Source organism: Mobula hypostoma, chromosome 5, assembly GCF_963921235.1.
Source record: "Mobula hypostoma chromosome 5, sMobHyp1.1, whole genome shotgun sequence".
In the NCBI taxonomy this organism is placed as follows: Eukaryota; Metazoa; Chordata; class Chondrichthyes; order Myliobatiformes; family Myliobatidae; genus Mobula; species Mobula hypostoma.
This window is the reverse complement of record NC_086101.1, coordinates 188882577-188900297: the sequence shown is the minus strand read 5'-3', so window position 1 is coordinate 188900297 and position 17721 is coordinate 188882577. Positions and strand designations below refer to the sequence as shown.

The window sequence follows — 17721 nt, the reverse complement described above, 5'->3', positions numbered from 1 at the left end:
TGCCTAAAATAAATAATAATTTGAAGCTGGACACCAGGCATCTATGCAATGGGAAAAGCAGCTGCATCTTCTAAATTAACCAATCACAACTGAAGCAGCTTTTGACAATCAGAATAAGGCAAGCCCCCACAGGACAGGTATCCAGAAATAGAGGGCACAGCCTCAAAATTGAGGAGCGACCTTTTAGAACAGAAGTAAGGAGGAATTTTTTTTAGTCAGAGTAGCGAATCTGTGGAATGTTCTGCCACAAACTGTGGTGGAGGCCAAGTCTGTGGGTATATTTACGGTGGAAGTTGATTTGATAGTTTCCTGATCGGTCAGAGCATCAAAGGATATATGGCGAGAAGTCAGGTGTATGGGGTTGTGTGGAGTCCAGGATCAGCCATAATGAAATGGCAAAGCAGACTTGATGGGCTGAATGGCCTTAATTCTGCTCCTGTGTCTCATGGTCATGTAGTTCTTCCCCAGTTCTGATATAGGGTCTGTGACCAGCAGTACTAACTCTGTTTCCCTTTCCCCATATACTGCCTGCCCTGTGTGTTTACAGCATTTTCTGCTTTTATTTCTATCTATTTTAGTTCTAGAATCATGAAACAAGGAAGCAAGGACTCAGGCCTTTTAATACATCCAGTCAGAAGTAGGGTTTTGTTTTACAGAGTGGTGGGGACGTGGGTCGCGCTGATGGGTTGGTGGTAGAGGCCGATGCATTCGTTTGTTCACTATGTGCCATGTCGTATGACGTGGGCGATTGTGACCATGGTTATTCTTGGCAAATTTCTCTACAAAAGTGGTTTGCCATTGCTGTCTTCTGGGCGGTGTCTTTACAAGACAGGTGACCCAGCCATTATAAATACCCTTCAGAGATTGTCTGCCTGGTGTCAGTGGTTGCGTAACCAGGAGTTGTGATCTGCACCGGCTGCTCATACGACCATCCACCACCTGCTCCCATGGCTTCTCGTGGCCCTGATTGGGGTGGAGGGGGTGGGGGGTAAGCAGGTATTGCACCTCGCTCAAGCGTGACCTGCGGGCTAGTGGAGGGAAGAAGTGCCTTATACCTCCTTTGGCAGAGACGTATCTCCACCTCACCGACCTTCAAGTGTTAAGTGTTACAGACCCAGATCAATTGAGATCCCACTGAATGGTGGAAGAAGCGCACAAAAGGTTAAAATTACTGCCTCCTACTCGGATGTTCCTACTTTCTTCTGTTCTGCATGCACACTGTTGTTACCAGGGAAGTGTTGTGTAGGGAACTGTTCTGACTAATAAATAGGTAAACTACCTTCATAAAAGCAAGGACAGAAAACAGGGCAAAGTGAATATACTTATTTATTCAGTATTTGGTCAAAGTATTTGGTGAGTACATTTCTAACTGTTCTGGCTTCAGTCTCGTTGCCGTCTGTTCTGAAATTGTTAGGTTGTGTGGGGGCTTGCGTTCAAGAAAACAATGAAATGCCGCACTGCTGCCATCTGTTTGGGCACGTCGTGAGAGCGTTTTTAAAAATATCTGTTTACCCCATCCACTCTGCTCTGCACAATCAGCATTTTCAAATTTACACACTCTGGAGTGCGTTTTAGAAAATCTCCATTTTCGGGGGAGGAAAACGCTGTTTCAGTGTGGACGGAGGGTCAAAACGAAGAGAAAAAGCTTCGGTTACGGATTTATCCGGTCTAGTGTGGATGAAGCCCTAGTTCCGCAGATACTGCTTGCCAAGGAGTCACACGGTTTGTGCAATGCACAACAGCTGGTCCAGCCCACTGACTCTTGCTGGCATTTATGTTTTACTGGACCTTCATGAATCCTTTGATTAAGGGTTCTATTGGAAGAATTTATAATTTATTATTACAATGAGATAAGCATCCTTTATCTAAGATTAAACAGGATTGGGAAAAGGAACCTAATTTGACTTTTATGACGGAGGATTGGATGCGGATATTGAAGTTGGTTAACTCTTCTTCAATTTGTGCTAGCCACTCATTGATTCAATTTAAAATTGTACATCATTATCATTTGACAAAGGAGAGACTTTCTAAAATCTTTTCTAATGTTGATAGTCATTGTGATAGATGTAAAACTGAGATAGCTACACTGACACATATGTTTTGGTCTTGTTCTATATTGGAACAGTTCTGGAAGTCGGTTTTTTCAACAATTACTAAAGCACTTAAAATTAATTTACAACCTAATAAATTAACTGTGCTTTTTGGAATAATTCCTCAAAATATTCATGGTATTTCTGTGTCTGACCAACATGTTATTGCATTTGTTACATTGATAGCTAGGAGGGCCATTTTGTTGAAGTGGAAGGATACATCAGCTCCCACTTTTTCACAATGGTTCGCTCAAGTGATGCTATGTCTTAGTTTGGAGAAAATTAGAAGTCGAACCTTTGAACCTTTTTTTGATTTTGAGAAAAGATGGGGCTCATTTGCTCGTTATTATCATTTGAGTTAATTGATATAATTTTTCCACAATCTATCTAATTGTAAATTTTTTAGTATATTTTCTTTTCTTACTGGCGGTTTGATGTTTATTTTTAGAAGCTTTTTGTATGACGCATGACTCCGGGATTGTACGCCTAATGGGTTCTTTTTTTTCTCTCACTTTTCTGCTTAGTAGGTTTCTTTTGTTATCACAAAATTTTTTTTCAATCTTTAAGATAATGGTTTTTTTGAGGCATTGTAAGTGTTGTTACTTCAATGTACTCATGTTATTTTTCCTGTATAATATAACAATAAAAAGATTTGAAAAGAAAGATGTTTTACTGGACCTTCTGTCTTTCATACTGTCACATCAATTCCTCCAACTTCCAGTAATTTCTTCTTCCCCCACAACCGCCTTTCTTTTTCCATTCCACATTCTGGTTCCCCTCTCACTCCTTTTCTCCCACTGCATCCCCTCCTCCTTCCTGCATTTCGCTCATGGCCCACTCTCCCCTCCTATTGGATTTCTTCTTCTTCACCCTTCACTTCTTCACTTACATCCCAGCTTGTTACTTCATCCCATCTTCCCCCTCAGCTGGTCTCACCTATCACCTGCCAGCTTGTCCTCCTTCCCCTCCCCTCCCCACCTTCTTATTCTAGCTCTGCCCCTTTCCGTTCCAATCCTGGTAAAGGGTCTTGGCCTGAAACATCGACTTTTTTTTCCCCTCCATGTATGCTGCCGATCTTGATGAGTTCCTTCTGCGTTTTGTGTGTGTTACAGTGGACATCTCGGTCAGTGCTCTCATTCATGCCTCAGATTAAACACATCTCTATTATTTACCTCAGCTACTTCCTGTGGTAGGTTGTTCTCCATTCTCTGCACACAGAAGGTTCTCAGAACATAGAACATAGAATAGTACAGCACAGTACAGGCCCTTGGGCCCACAATGTTGTGCCGACCCTCAAACCCTGCCTCCCATATAAGCCCCCACCTTAAATTCCTCCATATACCTGTCTAGTAGTCTCTTAAACTTCACTAGTGTATCTGCCTCCACCACTGACTCAGGCAGTGCATTCCACGCACCAACCACTCTCTGAGTAAAAAACCTTCCTCTAATATCCCCCTTGAACTTCCCACCCCTTACCTTAAAGCCATGTCCTCTTGTATTGAGCAGTGGTGCCCTGGGGAAGAGGCGCTGGCTATCCACTCTATCTATTCCTCTTATTATCTTGTATACCTCTATCATTTCTCCTCTCATCCTCCTTCTCTCCAAAGAGTAAAGTCCTAGGTCCCTTAATCTCTGATCATAATGCATACTTTCTAAACCAGGCAGCATCCTGGTAAATCTCCTCTGTACCCTTTACAATGCTTCCACATGCTTTCTCTGTAACTATCTTGTACTGACTGTATCAACTTTTCCCTGCTTTGGAGCTGGAGACCTCTTCCATGTTAAAGCCTTTCACTGTGTCATTGGGGTCTAGTGGCATTACGGATAAGTTTTTCTGGATACATGATCTAATGAATCAGGAGAGTGATAAAGGATCTGGTGCTTTCCTGGCGTATCTGACAAATAAACTCTTCTCAGGCTTCCAGCTGGGTACAGGTATTCATTTTAACCAATGTTTCAATGACAAACTCTGCTGTCTTCATCAGGAATGATGCCAAGGCAAGTCTAGTCTGGTGGTGTATACATACCCCTGTTGTCCATCCCTCTTGATTGGTTAGTCCTCATCCAATCAGGTTTCTGCTGTCCCTCCTTGTTTACAATCATATTCTAGTTCTTTTCCCTGAGTTTTATTTCAATGGCTTCCTTCACAAGTCTGTCCCAAAAACCAGGAGGCTTATTTCAGATCCAACCGCAACAGCAGGGAAATATAAATCCATGGTGGTACATAATTGACTTATTATTGTCACATATGCTGAGATACAGCGAAAAGCTTTTGTTTGCGTGCCATCCGGACAGATCATTCCATATATCAGTGTATTGGTACAGAATATAGTATTACAGCTGATGTATGAGGAGCATTTGATAGTTCTGGGTCTGTACTCACTGGAGGTCAGAAGAATGTGTTGGTGGGTCTCATTGAAACCTATGAAAGGCCTAGATAAAGTGGGTGTGGAGAGGACGTTTCCTATAGTGAGGAGTCCAAGACCAGAGGGTACAGCCTTAGAATGGTAGAACATCCCTTTAGAGCAAAGATGAAGAGGAATTTCTTTAGCTAGAAGGTGGTGAATCTGTGGAATTCATTACCACCAACGCCTGTGATGACCAAGTCATTGGATATATTTAAAGCAGAAGCTGTTAGGTTCTTGGTTAGTCAGGGTGTCAAAGGTTACGGAGAGAAGGGAGGAGAATGGGGATGAGAGGGCTAATTAATCAGCCATGATGGAATGATGGATCAGCCTTGATGGGCCAAATAGCCTAATTCTTTCCTGTGTCCTTGCGGAGAAAGTGCATAGCAGGCAGACAGATAATGAGCAGGGGCGAGGACGAGGTGTATTAATTGTGTTTATCATAACATGGTTAGTCTTCGTCATACAAGGAGTCTGTTCAAGAGTCCATAAGACATAGCTGAATGAGGCTCATCAAATCTGCTTCACCATTGACACAAGTGATGCATTTCACTGTATTTGCCAATGTACATATGATAAATAATGTTAATCTTTAATCTTTTAATCTGAATTTCCCAGTCTAAGCATCATAGCCAGTGAGTCCCACAGGCCAGTCCCACGTTTCCCCATCCACGCTCAAACTATTTGTGACCACTTTGTGTTCATATCCTCCTCATCTGCTCTCTTCTACAGACAGAACTGTCTTCTCCATCTGTACCTAACCCAATGCTCATGACCTTTTGTTAGAGCAAATTTACCTTTTGGTAAATTCCTCACTTTACAGAATCTGCAGCAGGGTGTTCAGCCCACCACATCCGTACTGACAATAGTAACCCACTTTTCTAGCATGGCTCTACCCACGACACCTTTGCAATTCAACCCCTTGTTAAAATATCTCTTAGCTTTACTTACTTTATTTAGAGACACAGACCCTTCTGGCCCAACGAGCCGTGCCTCCTACTATCACTAGCCCAATCACAGAACAATTTACAATGACCAATTAACCTACAAACCAATATGTCTTTTTGGACTGTGGGAGGAAATTGGAGCACCGGAGGAAACCCACATGGTCACAGGGTGAATGGTCAAGCTCCCTACAGGCAACTGAGGGTCTGCCTACACTTCTGTCACAGACAGTGCATTCTACATTCCAGCCTCCCTCTGGGTCTATGATCCCCTCTAAACCTTTTGCCCTGATGCTAAACTTATTCTGCAATTTTCTGTTGCCTTTTCTTTGGACTAGCTTGATATCCCTGTGTTTTAAAATTATCTGACTGGATGGTAAAGCTTTTCACTTTATGTGACAATAATAAACCACTCTTTACTGATTGAGATACCTCTGCCATGAGTGAAAGTTTCATAAGACATAGGAGCAGAATTAGGCCGTTCAGTCTGCTCCACCATTTCATCACGGCTAATCTACTTTCATCTCTACCCCATTCCCCTGCCTTCTCCCCATAACCTTTCATGCTTTTACTCATCAAGGACCTATCAACCTCCACTTTAAATACACACAGTGATCTGGCCTCCATAGCAGCCTGTGGCAATGAATTCCACAGATTCAGCACCCTCTTGCTAAATAAATTCCTCCTCATCTCCATTCTAAATGGATGTCCCTCTATTCCAGGGGTTCCTAACCTTTTTTATGCCCTGGACCAATACCATTAAGCAAGAGTCCTGAACACCCCAGGCTGGGAACCCCTGCTCTATTCTAAGGCTGTGCCCTCTGATTCTAGACTCCCCCACCATAGGAAACATACTCTTCATTTGCACTCTATCTAGGCCTTCCAACATTCGATATGTTTCAATGAGATTCCGCCCGCCCCCCCCATTCATCTAAACTCCAGCGATTAAAGGCCCAGAGCCATCAATCGCTCCTCATATGATAAGCCTTTCATTCCTGGAATCATTCTCGTGAACCTCCTCTATTCTCCACCCCCCCCCCACCCCCAATGTCAGCAAATCCTTTCTTAAATGAAGGATACAAAACTGCTCACAATACTCCAAGTGAGGCCTCACCAGTGCCTTATAAAGCCTCAGCATTACATCCTTGCTATCTTTCTATCTACCCCATCCATGCCCTTTGTACATTTATACACCCTGTCTGCCCAATCGAAGAAAGCCAGCCTCTCCGTTCTCTCTTCATGAAACCAGGCAATATCCAGAAGAGTCTCCTCTGTGCCCTCTCCGGTATGATTACATTCCATTGTGTGATGTTTGGAACTGGGTGCAACTCCAGCTGTGGCCTAACCAATATTTTAGGAAGTCATACCTTAACTTCATGGAACATACAACACTACAGTACAGTACATAAGAGAGCAAACCTACTCTGTGATCAATCTAACCCTTCCCTCCAACAAGGCCCCCATTTTTCTATCATCCATGTACCTATCTAGGAGACTCTTAAATGCCCCAATGCATCTGCCTCTACCACCACCCCTGGCAGAATGTTACACTCTCTGTGTAAAATCTTACCTCTGACATCCCTGTATACTTTCTCCCAGTCACTTTAAAATCATGCCCTCTCGTATTAGCCATTGCCACTCTGGGGAGAAAGGCTGTCCGCTCTATACCTATGCCTCCTTTGGCTAATGAAAGCTAGCATCCCCAAATGTCTTCTTCATCACTTTATCTTTTTCCGCTGGCACCTTGATCCAAAGAAAAGATGAAAGATTACCTTTTGAAACATATAGGAAACACGACATTTTGGTCAGTAGTCAACACAGTCCAAGGATGTGCTGGAGGCAGTCCACAAGGGTCACCACACTTCCGGCACCAAAGTAGCCTGTCTACAATTCACTAACCCTGCCCTACCCTACCTGCAGATCGTTAGAATGTGGGAGCATCCAGAAGAAACCCACATGGTTAAAGGAGAATGTACAGCCTCCTGACAGCCAGCAGCGGGAGTTGAACCCGGATCACTGGAAAGTGTGGCCCTAACCGCTATGCTACCAGGCTGCCCGTTTGTTCCTCAATACTTTTAAAACCCCACTTATTGTGTAAGAATCCCTATCAGACCTCCCAAAGCCACCATCTGCCTTTGTTCTGCCCATCACTCTGGTTACTTCTCCAGTGTTTCCAAAATTGTAAACGTCAACATTTTGTGCGTTTTAATTGAGGTTCTGCAAATTTTTTGCGACCTTGCCAACTTTCAGCCCTGTTTGGGTGAACACAGGTGACCCCGGTTCAACCTTGGCCTCTGGAGCTGTGTGAGGGGAGAGGGTTCCCTGTGACTGTGAGGGTTTCCCCGTGACTGTGAGGGTTTCCCCTGGACAGAGTTTCCTGTGAATCCCAGCTGTGTGTGGCACGGCGCGGCCCAGGCCCGAGGGTGGAAACAGAACGATGCTCAGCTGACTTAAGGGCCAACTCAGATTTTAAAAATTAAGGTGTCGAAGCTGATGGCGGAGGACAAACCGGTGTTCAGCTCCCTACTCCGTGTCAGCCAGGATCCCCCCACCTGAGCCCATCCCGTCTGCCTGCGTCTCACCCGTCTCCCTGTCTTCTCACTGCTCCCATTGGGTGCAAGGTGCAGGGGTCTTGACCAGCTGCACTCACATCAGCGCTGAACTGGCTTCGTGGCTGTGGACTCACTTGCGACATTTACTATTGAGCGCATTTACATGGAGCTCTGCCACAGGAAAGCAGCATCCATCGTCAAAAATCCCCACCATCCACGCCATGCTCTTTTCTCACCACTACCATCAGGCAGGAAGTGCTTAGGTCCCACACCACCAAGGTCAGCAACAGTTATTACCTTACAACTCTCAGGCTTTGAACCGGTGTGAATAACTTGATTCACCACTACTCTGAACTGATTCCACAACTGATAGGCTCACTTTCAAGGTTTCTATAATTAGATTATGATAACACTCAGTCCTCTTTTATTGTCATTTAGAAATGCATACATGCATTAAGAAATGATACAATGTTTCTCCAGCGTGATATCACAGAAAACAAGACAGACCAAAGACTAACACTGACAAAACCACATAATTATACCATATAGTTACAGCAGTGCAAAGCAATACCATAATTTGATGAAGAACAGTCCATAGGCACAGTAAAAAAAAGTCTCGAAGTCCCCGAGTTGATCGACTCCCGAGTCCCCGACAGCGGCGGTAAAAGGGAGAAACTCCCTGCCATAAACCTCCAGGCACCGTCAACTTGCCGATACCTTGGAAGCAGCCGACCCTGAGTCCATCCATCCAAAAACTCCGAGCTTCCGAGCAGCCTCTCCGATACAGCCTCCCGAGCGCCATCCTCTGCCGAGCACCTTCGACCTTTCCCCAGCCGCTGAAAAACGCAAAGCCAAGGATTTCGAGGCCTTCAGCTCTGGAGATTCCGGTTACCACACAGCAGCAGCGGTAGCAGAGCAGACGTTTCAGAAGTTTTCCAGATGTTCTGCTGTGCACTCACATCTGTCTCCATCAAATCAGGAATTGTGCACGGTCCCCTACTTGACAGATAACAGATATTTATCACCGGAGAGGCTGCGTGCGCGCTGTCGTCGCGCTGCCATCTTCTCCCGATAATTCATGTTCCCGGTATTAATTATTTACCTTTTATTTCAACAATTTATCTTTTGCAAATTGGTTGTTGGTCAGTCTTTGTTTATGTATTGTTTTCATAAATTATATTGTATTTCTTTATTTTCCTGTAAATGCCTGCATGAAAATGAATTTCAAGGTAGTGTACACTCAGTGGCCACTTTATTAGATACAGGAGTGTACCTAATAAAGTGACTATAGGAATGAGACCTGGTATGGTCTTCTGCTGTTGTAGACCATCCATGTCAAAGTTCTTCTGCACCATCACTGTTGTAACACGTGATTATTTGAATTAATGTCACCTACCTGTCAGCTTGAACCAGTCTGGCCATTCTCCTCTGACCTCTCTCATTAACAAGGTGTTTTCACCTGAACTGCCACAGAGCTGCTCCTCACTGCATGTTTTTAGTTTCTCACACCATTCTCTATAAACTCTAGAGATGGTTGTGTGTGAAAATCCCAGGAGATCTACAGTTTCTGAGATACTCAAACTGCTCCATCTGGCACCAATAGTCATTTCACGGTCAAAGTCACTTAGGTCACATTTCTTCCCCATTCCCATGTTTGGTCTGAACAGATGAACCTCTTGACCATGGCTGCATGCTTTTATGCATTGAGTTGCTGCCACCTGATTGACTGATTAAATATTTGTATTAATGAGCAGGTGTACCTAATAAAGTGGCCACTGCTTGTAATGTGGCACTTTGATAATAAATTTACTTTGACTTTGAAAATGCTGGACGTGTGAAATGAGCCGAGATTGCAGACTGCAAGCATTAGCTGTTTCAGCTACGTAAGAGGCTGTGACTTGGACACTGGCACCCTGAATGAAGCCAAAGCCACAGGTCGCCTCTTTTCAGAGAATTTGCGTGTATGTGGTTATGAGCTGGAGGCCATCGGAGGACATACTTAGCACCCACTATGCAGAAACAGGATGTGTTAGTGCACAGGATCCTTGCAGAGTTCTGATAGGGGAACACAGTACCCTACCGACCCTGGCCTGTGCACTTTGCAGCTCATGTTCTGTGGATTATTTGTTTACTTTTTTATTATTTGCACCTTTTGTCCTCTTTTTATCTGACTTTCCTGTTCCAAGATGGCGACGTGTTCAGACGCAGCACCACTTCATCTCCAGGTGTAAAAGTTCACCCATGTCCTGTAAGTCTTGATGATCGGAACATGCTGCTGGCTTTTAAATATTCTGTGCACAGCAATTCCACTCCGCTAGTGAACTGTTGGAGTACAGAGGAGCTCCACAGCTCGGCTTGTTGCACACCGCTCCCTGATACAGATCTCCGTGCAGTGCACAAGGAAACAAAAAAGGAGAAAAGGTGCTGGAATCTGGGAACAACTTGGGCTATAGCCCTTCAGGCTGACTCTCCCTTGTTCTTACTGGCAAATGACTCTTCACTTCAAGTCAAGTCAAGCCACTTTTTATTGTCATTTCGACCATAACTGCTGATACAGTACACAGTAAAAATGAGACAATGTTTTTCAGGACCATGGTGCTACATGAAACAATACAGAAACTACACTGAACTACGTAAAACAACACAAAAACTACACTAGACTACAGACCTACCCAGGACTGCATAAAGTGCACAAAACAGTGCAGGCATTACCATAAATAATAAACAAGACAATAGGCACAGTAGAGGGCAGTAGGTTGCTGTCAGTCCAGGCTCTGGGTATTGAGGAGTCTGATGGCTTGGAGGAAGAAACTGTTACATAGTCTGGTCGTGAGAGCCCGAATGCTTTGGTGCCTTTTGCCAGATGGCAGGAAGGAGAAGAGTTTGTATGAGGGGTGTGTGGGGTCCTTCATAATGCTGTTTGCTTTGCCGATGCAGCGTGTGGTGTAAATGTCTGTAATGGCGGGAAGAGAGACCCCGATGATCTTCTCAGCTGACCTCACTATCCGCTGCAGGGTCTTGCGATCCGAGATGGTGCAATTTCCAAACCAGGCAGTGATGCAGCTGCTCAGGATGCTCTCAATACAACCTCTGTAGAATGTGGTAAGGATGGGGGGGGTGGGAGATGGACTTTTCTCAGCCTTCGCAGAAAGTAGAGACACTGCTGGGCTTTCTTTGCTATGGAGCTGGTGTTGAGGGACCAGGTGAGATTCTCCGCCAGGTGAACACCAAGAAATTTGGTGCTCTTAACGATCTCTATGGAGGAGTCATCGATGTTCAGCGGAGAGTGGTCGCTCCATGTCCTCCTGAAGCCAACAACCATCTCTTTTGTTTTGTTCACATTCAGAGACAGTTTGTTGGCTCTGCACCAGTCCGTTAGCCGCTGCACCTCCTCTCTGTATGCTGACTCATCATTCTTGCTGAAGAGACCCACCACGGTCGTGTCATCGGCGAACTTGATGATGTGGTTCGAGCTGCATGTTGCAGCACAATCGTGAAAACAAATTGGACTATCTATGCCTGAGGCTGAACTAGCAAGAGAAAAACATCTTTGCACTAATTCTCGCAGAATTATAGCTTCATGGATCCATCTCAGACGCTGCCATCTAGTTGGAGGGTTTCCGTGAGCTTCAGGCTGACAGGAATCAGGCAAGTGGCAGTATCTGTAACAGATGCTTTAGCAGTGGCATCCATCGTTCACCGATAATTGAGTTCATTTTTGTGAAGTGCAGACTGTTTTATATACCAGGGGAGTTCACTACAGTTGGTAGCTGTATATCCCGCCCAGCCCGCCCCCCTGCTAATGACGACAAGGCATTGCGTGAGCTCTACAGTGCCATCAGTGATTTTCAAACCAAACACCCTGATGGTATCTTCATTATCACAGGCAGTTTTATCCATTTGAGCTTAAAGACAGTCTTGCCTAAATTCCACCAACATGTTGATTTTGCTACCAGAGATGAAAATACACTGGGCCTGGTTTACACTAACATACCAGGTGCCTATAAAGCAGTCGCTTGGCTCTACATTGGACTCTCAGATCACTTATCTGCAATGTTAATTCCAGCATACAAACCAGTAATCAAACAGGTCAAACCAGTTCTAAACCAGGTCAACCAGTTTGTGATTGGATTACTGCACTGCAAAGTCGCTTCCAAGAATGCCTACCCTGCAGACTGTGAGAACCAGGCATCTACCTCAGAGAGTGTGGAAAGTTCAGATGAAGACATGGAAAATTATTATGATTATTACTAGGTTATGAAAGTATGGAAAACAAAGTATGAAAAGCAGTCTTTGATTAAATATATTCATTTTACAACCAAATGGGGCCAGGTTATGGCCATGTGGAACCCCACATTTGAATCATTGTACTGTAATTCTATATGCTATGACAGAAGCTTAAGATTGTTTAGATTTGATACAACAATATGGAAAATATCATGACATTGATAAAACTCCAGAAATCTCTCCAGATGAGGTTATTTACCTTTTGGGGGGTGGGGGGGGTAACATTTTCTGCTGTACTGATGTTAATATGGAATATATATAAAAAGTGATTACTTATTTGAAGTAATAAAGCTACCACTGGTGCAATGCTATCACATATTTTCTAACTCTAGAGAGTTAGAAAATCACTTGCCAAAAATCACTATGAGCATTATTCCCCTCAGAGGGTACAGACCAACCCTACTGGCTCACGGACTAATAGCAGTAGCAACAAGGTATTTTTAAAACGAACCCAAGACCAACTTGTTGAAGTGCAGTGAGACGTTCAAACTAAAAAAAAGTGCAATGAATAGATGGTCGAGTTTAAAAAAAAGCAGCACAGCACATGTTCTTCAGAAGGGAAGATGCAATCAAGTTTTTTTTAAGTAAGGGGCAGTGAATGGAAGAATTCAGGGTTCATAAAGAACGAGTACTGGTGATAATAATCATTAATATAAACAGAAATGGCTGACTACATTGGAAAGATAGATACATTTGATTACACCACAGGTAAATGGATTTTATACACTGACCAAACTGAACAATCTTTTGAAGCAAATGAAATAGCCAATAAGAATTGAATACCAATTTTGCTGAGTGCATCTAGGTTTAAAGATGTGCAGTTTGTTTCGAAGTTTGACTGCTACAACCAAGCTGGAAGAAATGAGCTTTGCTGATATTGTAAAAGTAATGCAGAAACATTTAGAATTGAACCCATTGTTAATTGCAGAATGCTTTAGGTTCCATAAGCGAAATCAAGAAAAATGGGAGTCCATTTCAGTGTACGTGGCTGGGTTGAAGAGCTTGTCTGAGCATTGTCAATTCACACTGAGAGACCGTTTAGTTTGTGGAATCTTACAAGGGAACATTCAAAAATGGCTCCTAATGGAAACACCAACTTGCATTTAAAAGAGCAGTTGAAATCACTGTTCCAGTAGAAACCACAGACAGAGACACAATTGAGTTGCAGTCAGGATTGAAAGTGAGCATGAACAAAATTGCAATGTCTAAACAGAAACCGGCCTGGCCAAATAAGCTGTGTTTTACCATTGTGGCAGGGGTTCACATCCACCAGGTCAATATAGATTTAAAAGCGAAACTTTCAGAAATGGCAACCAAGTAGAATACATACAAAGCATATGTCAAGCAGACAAAAATAAATTGACTGCACAAAGAAGAGAAAAAAATTAAAAGGTCAAAGTAGCAGTTTCAAAAAGAGCACTAATCTGAAAAATATTGATGAAAAATCTGATAATGATGAGAGCGATGCAAGACTTTGTAGCCTTGTGATTTACGATAGACAAGTAGTATGGTTTACACCAGAAGTGAACAGCAAATTAATTAAAATGGAATTGGACACTGGTTCAGCTGTTTCAGTCATTCCACAAAATGGGTTTGAATGGCATAGATACTAAACTGAAGGTTGCAGATATCCAGCTAAGAACTTATATTGGAGGGAGAGAAGGTCCCAGAACTGAGATTGTTTCACAGTCACCAGTCTCACCCGCCAAGCAGAGTGGACCCCACCCCCCTTGTCTGGTAGGATGTTATCCCACAAGGATAAAAAAAATCATAGCGATTAAATCTTTAGTAACTCACACAAAAGGCTGGAGGGACTCAGCAGGCCAGGAAGCATCTATGGAAAAAAGTACAGTCAATGCTTCAGGCATCCTGCTGAAAGTTCTTGGCCCAAAACGTTGACTGTACTCTTTTCCACAGATGCTGCCTGACCTGAGTTTCTCCAACATTTTCTGCATGTTAACAGTAAAATAAGCCCCTTTCCCATCCACCCAGCCAACCACACACCTACACACCCAGGCATCCAAGCCCGGGGCGGGCTACCTCCGGGCCTCCATCTTCAGATTTCGCCCCAGGACTCATCAGTCAAGTGTTTGACCTTTGGGCCTCGACTTCTAGACTGGCATGGACCTTCAGTCCGCATGACCGGGCTATTGTAACTCCGTCAGGCCTCTACTGTAGGTTCTCAACATTTGGGCTTCTACCTCCAGACTTGCTTTATTCTGGGCTCCGACTTTCAGCTTTGCCCTCCAGTATTTACTGATGTCTGGAAACCTTCCTGAGGATTTGCTATTCACTAGTTTGAACTACGGGCCTAGATCCTAGGACTTGACAGTCGCAAGTTTCACTGTAACAGCCATAATACCTTGTAGCAAAGAACCAGAAGTCAAACAGTGCTGGAGGACTGAGTCTCTTAAGCTTTAATCTTGATTTGCAGACATCATGGAAAGTCCATGTGTTTCCTGTTCATCCCAAGTTCCCCAAAAACAGAACGGCTTCATCAGCAACTTTGAGGAGTAATTATGAGTCAGCCCCATAAGGCAGGAAACAGAAGTTGTATAAATAAAGCTGACTAAATTTGAAGGTACTAAGCATGTAAAATAATATCTAATGTTTTAGTTTAGATTAGTGACAGCTTCACTTTTATAAATGAACCATAAAATGAAAATTTTTTTAAAAAACCTGAAGAAATGGAAATCTCAGTATCTCAGATGCACATTAGTCACTCTGCTTCATTAGGAGGTTGAAGAGATTTTGGTATTTTGCCAAAGATACTTGAAAATGTCTAAAGATGTATCATGGAAAGCATTCTAACTGATATGGAGGCTTCAATGTGCAAGATTGAAAGAGGCTGCAGAGGACTGTAAACTCAGCCAGCTCCATCACAGGAAAGCCCTCCCCACCCATCAAGGACATCTGTAAGAGGCAGAGTCTCAAGAAGGCAGCATCCATCATTAAAGACCATCCAGGACATACCCTCTTCTCGGTTATAAACTTAGCCTCCCCATCATCAAGGACATCTCAAAAAGTGATGCCTCAGAAAAGATGGCATCCATGATTAAGGACCCTCATCACCCAGGACATACCCCCTTCTCATTGCTACCATCAGGGAGGAGGTACAGGAGCCTGGAGACTCGTATTCTATATTTTAGAAACAGCTTCTTCCCCTTCTGCCATTAAATTTCTGAACAGCTCGTGAACCCATGAACACTACTTCAATATCTTGCTCTCTTCCTGCACTATTTATTTACTTGGTATCGTAACTTACGTAATTTCTGATGTATTGCACTATACTGCCGCCACAAAACAACAAATTTCATGACAAGTGTCAGTGGTGATAAATCTGATTCTGATTCTGAAATGAGTTAGCCACACATGGGGATGGGGGGGGCGGGAACGGTAGTGTAGCAGTTAGTGTAATCGCCTTACAGCAGTAGCAATCACGGAGAGGGTTCAATTCTGGCCGTTGTCTGAAAGGAGTTTGTACTTTCTCCCTGTTACCACGTGATGTAGTCTCCTCCTACATTCCAAAGCCCTTTGGTTGGGGTTAGTAAGTTGTGGGCATGGTATGTTGGCGCCAGAGGTATGCTAACACTTGCAGGCTGCCCCAGAACAAACCTCACTAGTTCGATTTGACGCAGACAATACATTTAACTGTATATTTTGGAAAAGCGTACAGTCGACGATTCAAGCCGATTCAGCTGTACGCATTTCCATAGATGCTGCCTGGCCTGCTGAGTTCCTCCAGCATTTTGTGTGTGTTGCTTGGATTTCCAGCATCTGCAGATTTTCTCTTGTTTATCACTGTATGCTTTGATGTTTTTTATATACTGTACAATTGACAAATAAAACTGATATTTAGTTTTTATTTAATAGTTATTTTCCATGTGTACTGCTGATAAAAAAACTGACCTGAAGAACCCTAACACAGCTTCAAATTATATTTCTTTCCAGTCTCTTTCAGCTTTCAATAATGTTATATTTAATTTCCAAACATTCGTGTTAAGTTTATATCTTATGTCAGTAATATATGGTGCTGCTGCCCAAAAAACTATTTTTTATGCTATTTATGACATGAAAATAAATAATTAAAGCAACTGCAATGTCAACATTCATTTCAAGAGGACTAGAATATAGGAACAAGAATGTGATGCAAAGGTTTTACAAGGTATTGGTCTGACTGCACTTGAAGTATTGTTAGCAATTTTGGGCCCCTCATATCAGAAAAGATGTGTTCACGTTGGAGAGGGTCCAGAGGATGTTTATAAGAATAATTACAGAAATGAAAGGGTTAACATATGAGGAGCATTCAATAGCTCTGCGCCTGTACTCACTGGAGTTTAGAAGAATGAGGGGGAGATCTCATTGAAACCTATCGAATACTGAGAGGCCAAGATAGACTGGATGTGGAAAGGATGTATTCTATAATGGCTGAGTCTAGGACCACAGGTCACAGCCATAGAATAGAGAGCCATCTATTCAGGACAGAGGTAGCAGGAATTTCTTTAACCAGAGTCAATAGCTCAAAAATTCCATTTAATATCAGAGAAATGTATACAAAAACTTCCTGAAATTCTTTGCAGTCATCCACAAAAATAGAAGAGTGCCCCAAAAATGACTGGCAGTTAAAATGTTAGAACTTGATGCCCCCCATTCTCCCCTGCCATGCACAAGTAGCAGCAAAACAATGACATCCTCCCACCCACCAAGCAAGCAATAACAACGCCCCCAAGAAAGACCATGATCTGCAGTCCAACAAACTAATCATTCACCCATCAATTCGACATACCACAGGCTCTCTCTCTCTTCCTAATAAAGGGAAAAGAGTGGTGTCCCCTTTCACAGCGAGAGGGGAGATACAACAAAACATAATGAAGAGGCTGGTGAATCTATGGAATTCAGTGCCATGGACAGCTGTGGAGGCCAAGTCATTGAGTATGCTTAAAATGGAAGTTGACAGGTACTTGGTAAGTCAGGGTGTTAAAGGTTACGGGGAGAAGGCAGGAGAGTGGGGTTGAGAGGGATAATAAAGGGCAGCAGACACCAACAGAATCAACAAACTCATTCGTAAGGCCAGTGATGTTGTGGGGATGGAACTGGACTCTCTCACGGTGGTGTCTGAAAAGAGGATGCTGTCTAAGTTGCATGCCATCTTGGTCAATGTCTCCCATCCACTACATAATGTACTGGTTGGGCACAGGAGTACATTCAGCCAGAGACTCATTCCACCGAGATGCAGCACAGAGCGTCATAGGAAGTCATTCCTGCCTGTGGCCATCAAACTTTACAACTCCTCCCTTGGAGGGTCAGACACCCTGAGCCGATAGGCTGGTCCTGGACTTATTTCATAATTTACTGGCATAATTTACATATTACTATTTAACTATTTATGGTTTTATTACTATTTATTATTTTTGGTGCAATTGTAACAAAAACCAATTTCCCC

General features: G+C 43.3%; 1 protein-coding gene across 4 annotated transcripts in view; it reads left to right on the top strand.

Moving 5' to 3' along the window:
* The window catches only part of sh3bp2 (SH3-domain binding protein 2), a 132605-nt gene that overhangs the window by 67488 nt on the left and 47396 nt on the right, over positions 1-17721 (top strand). The gene's annotated exons all lie outside the window — the stretch shown is intronic.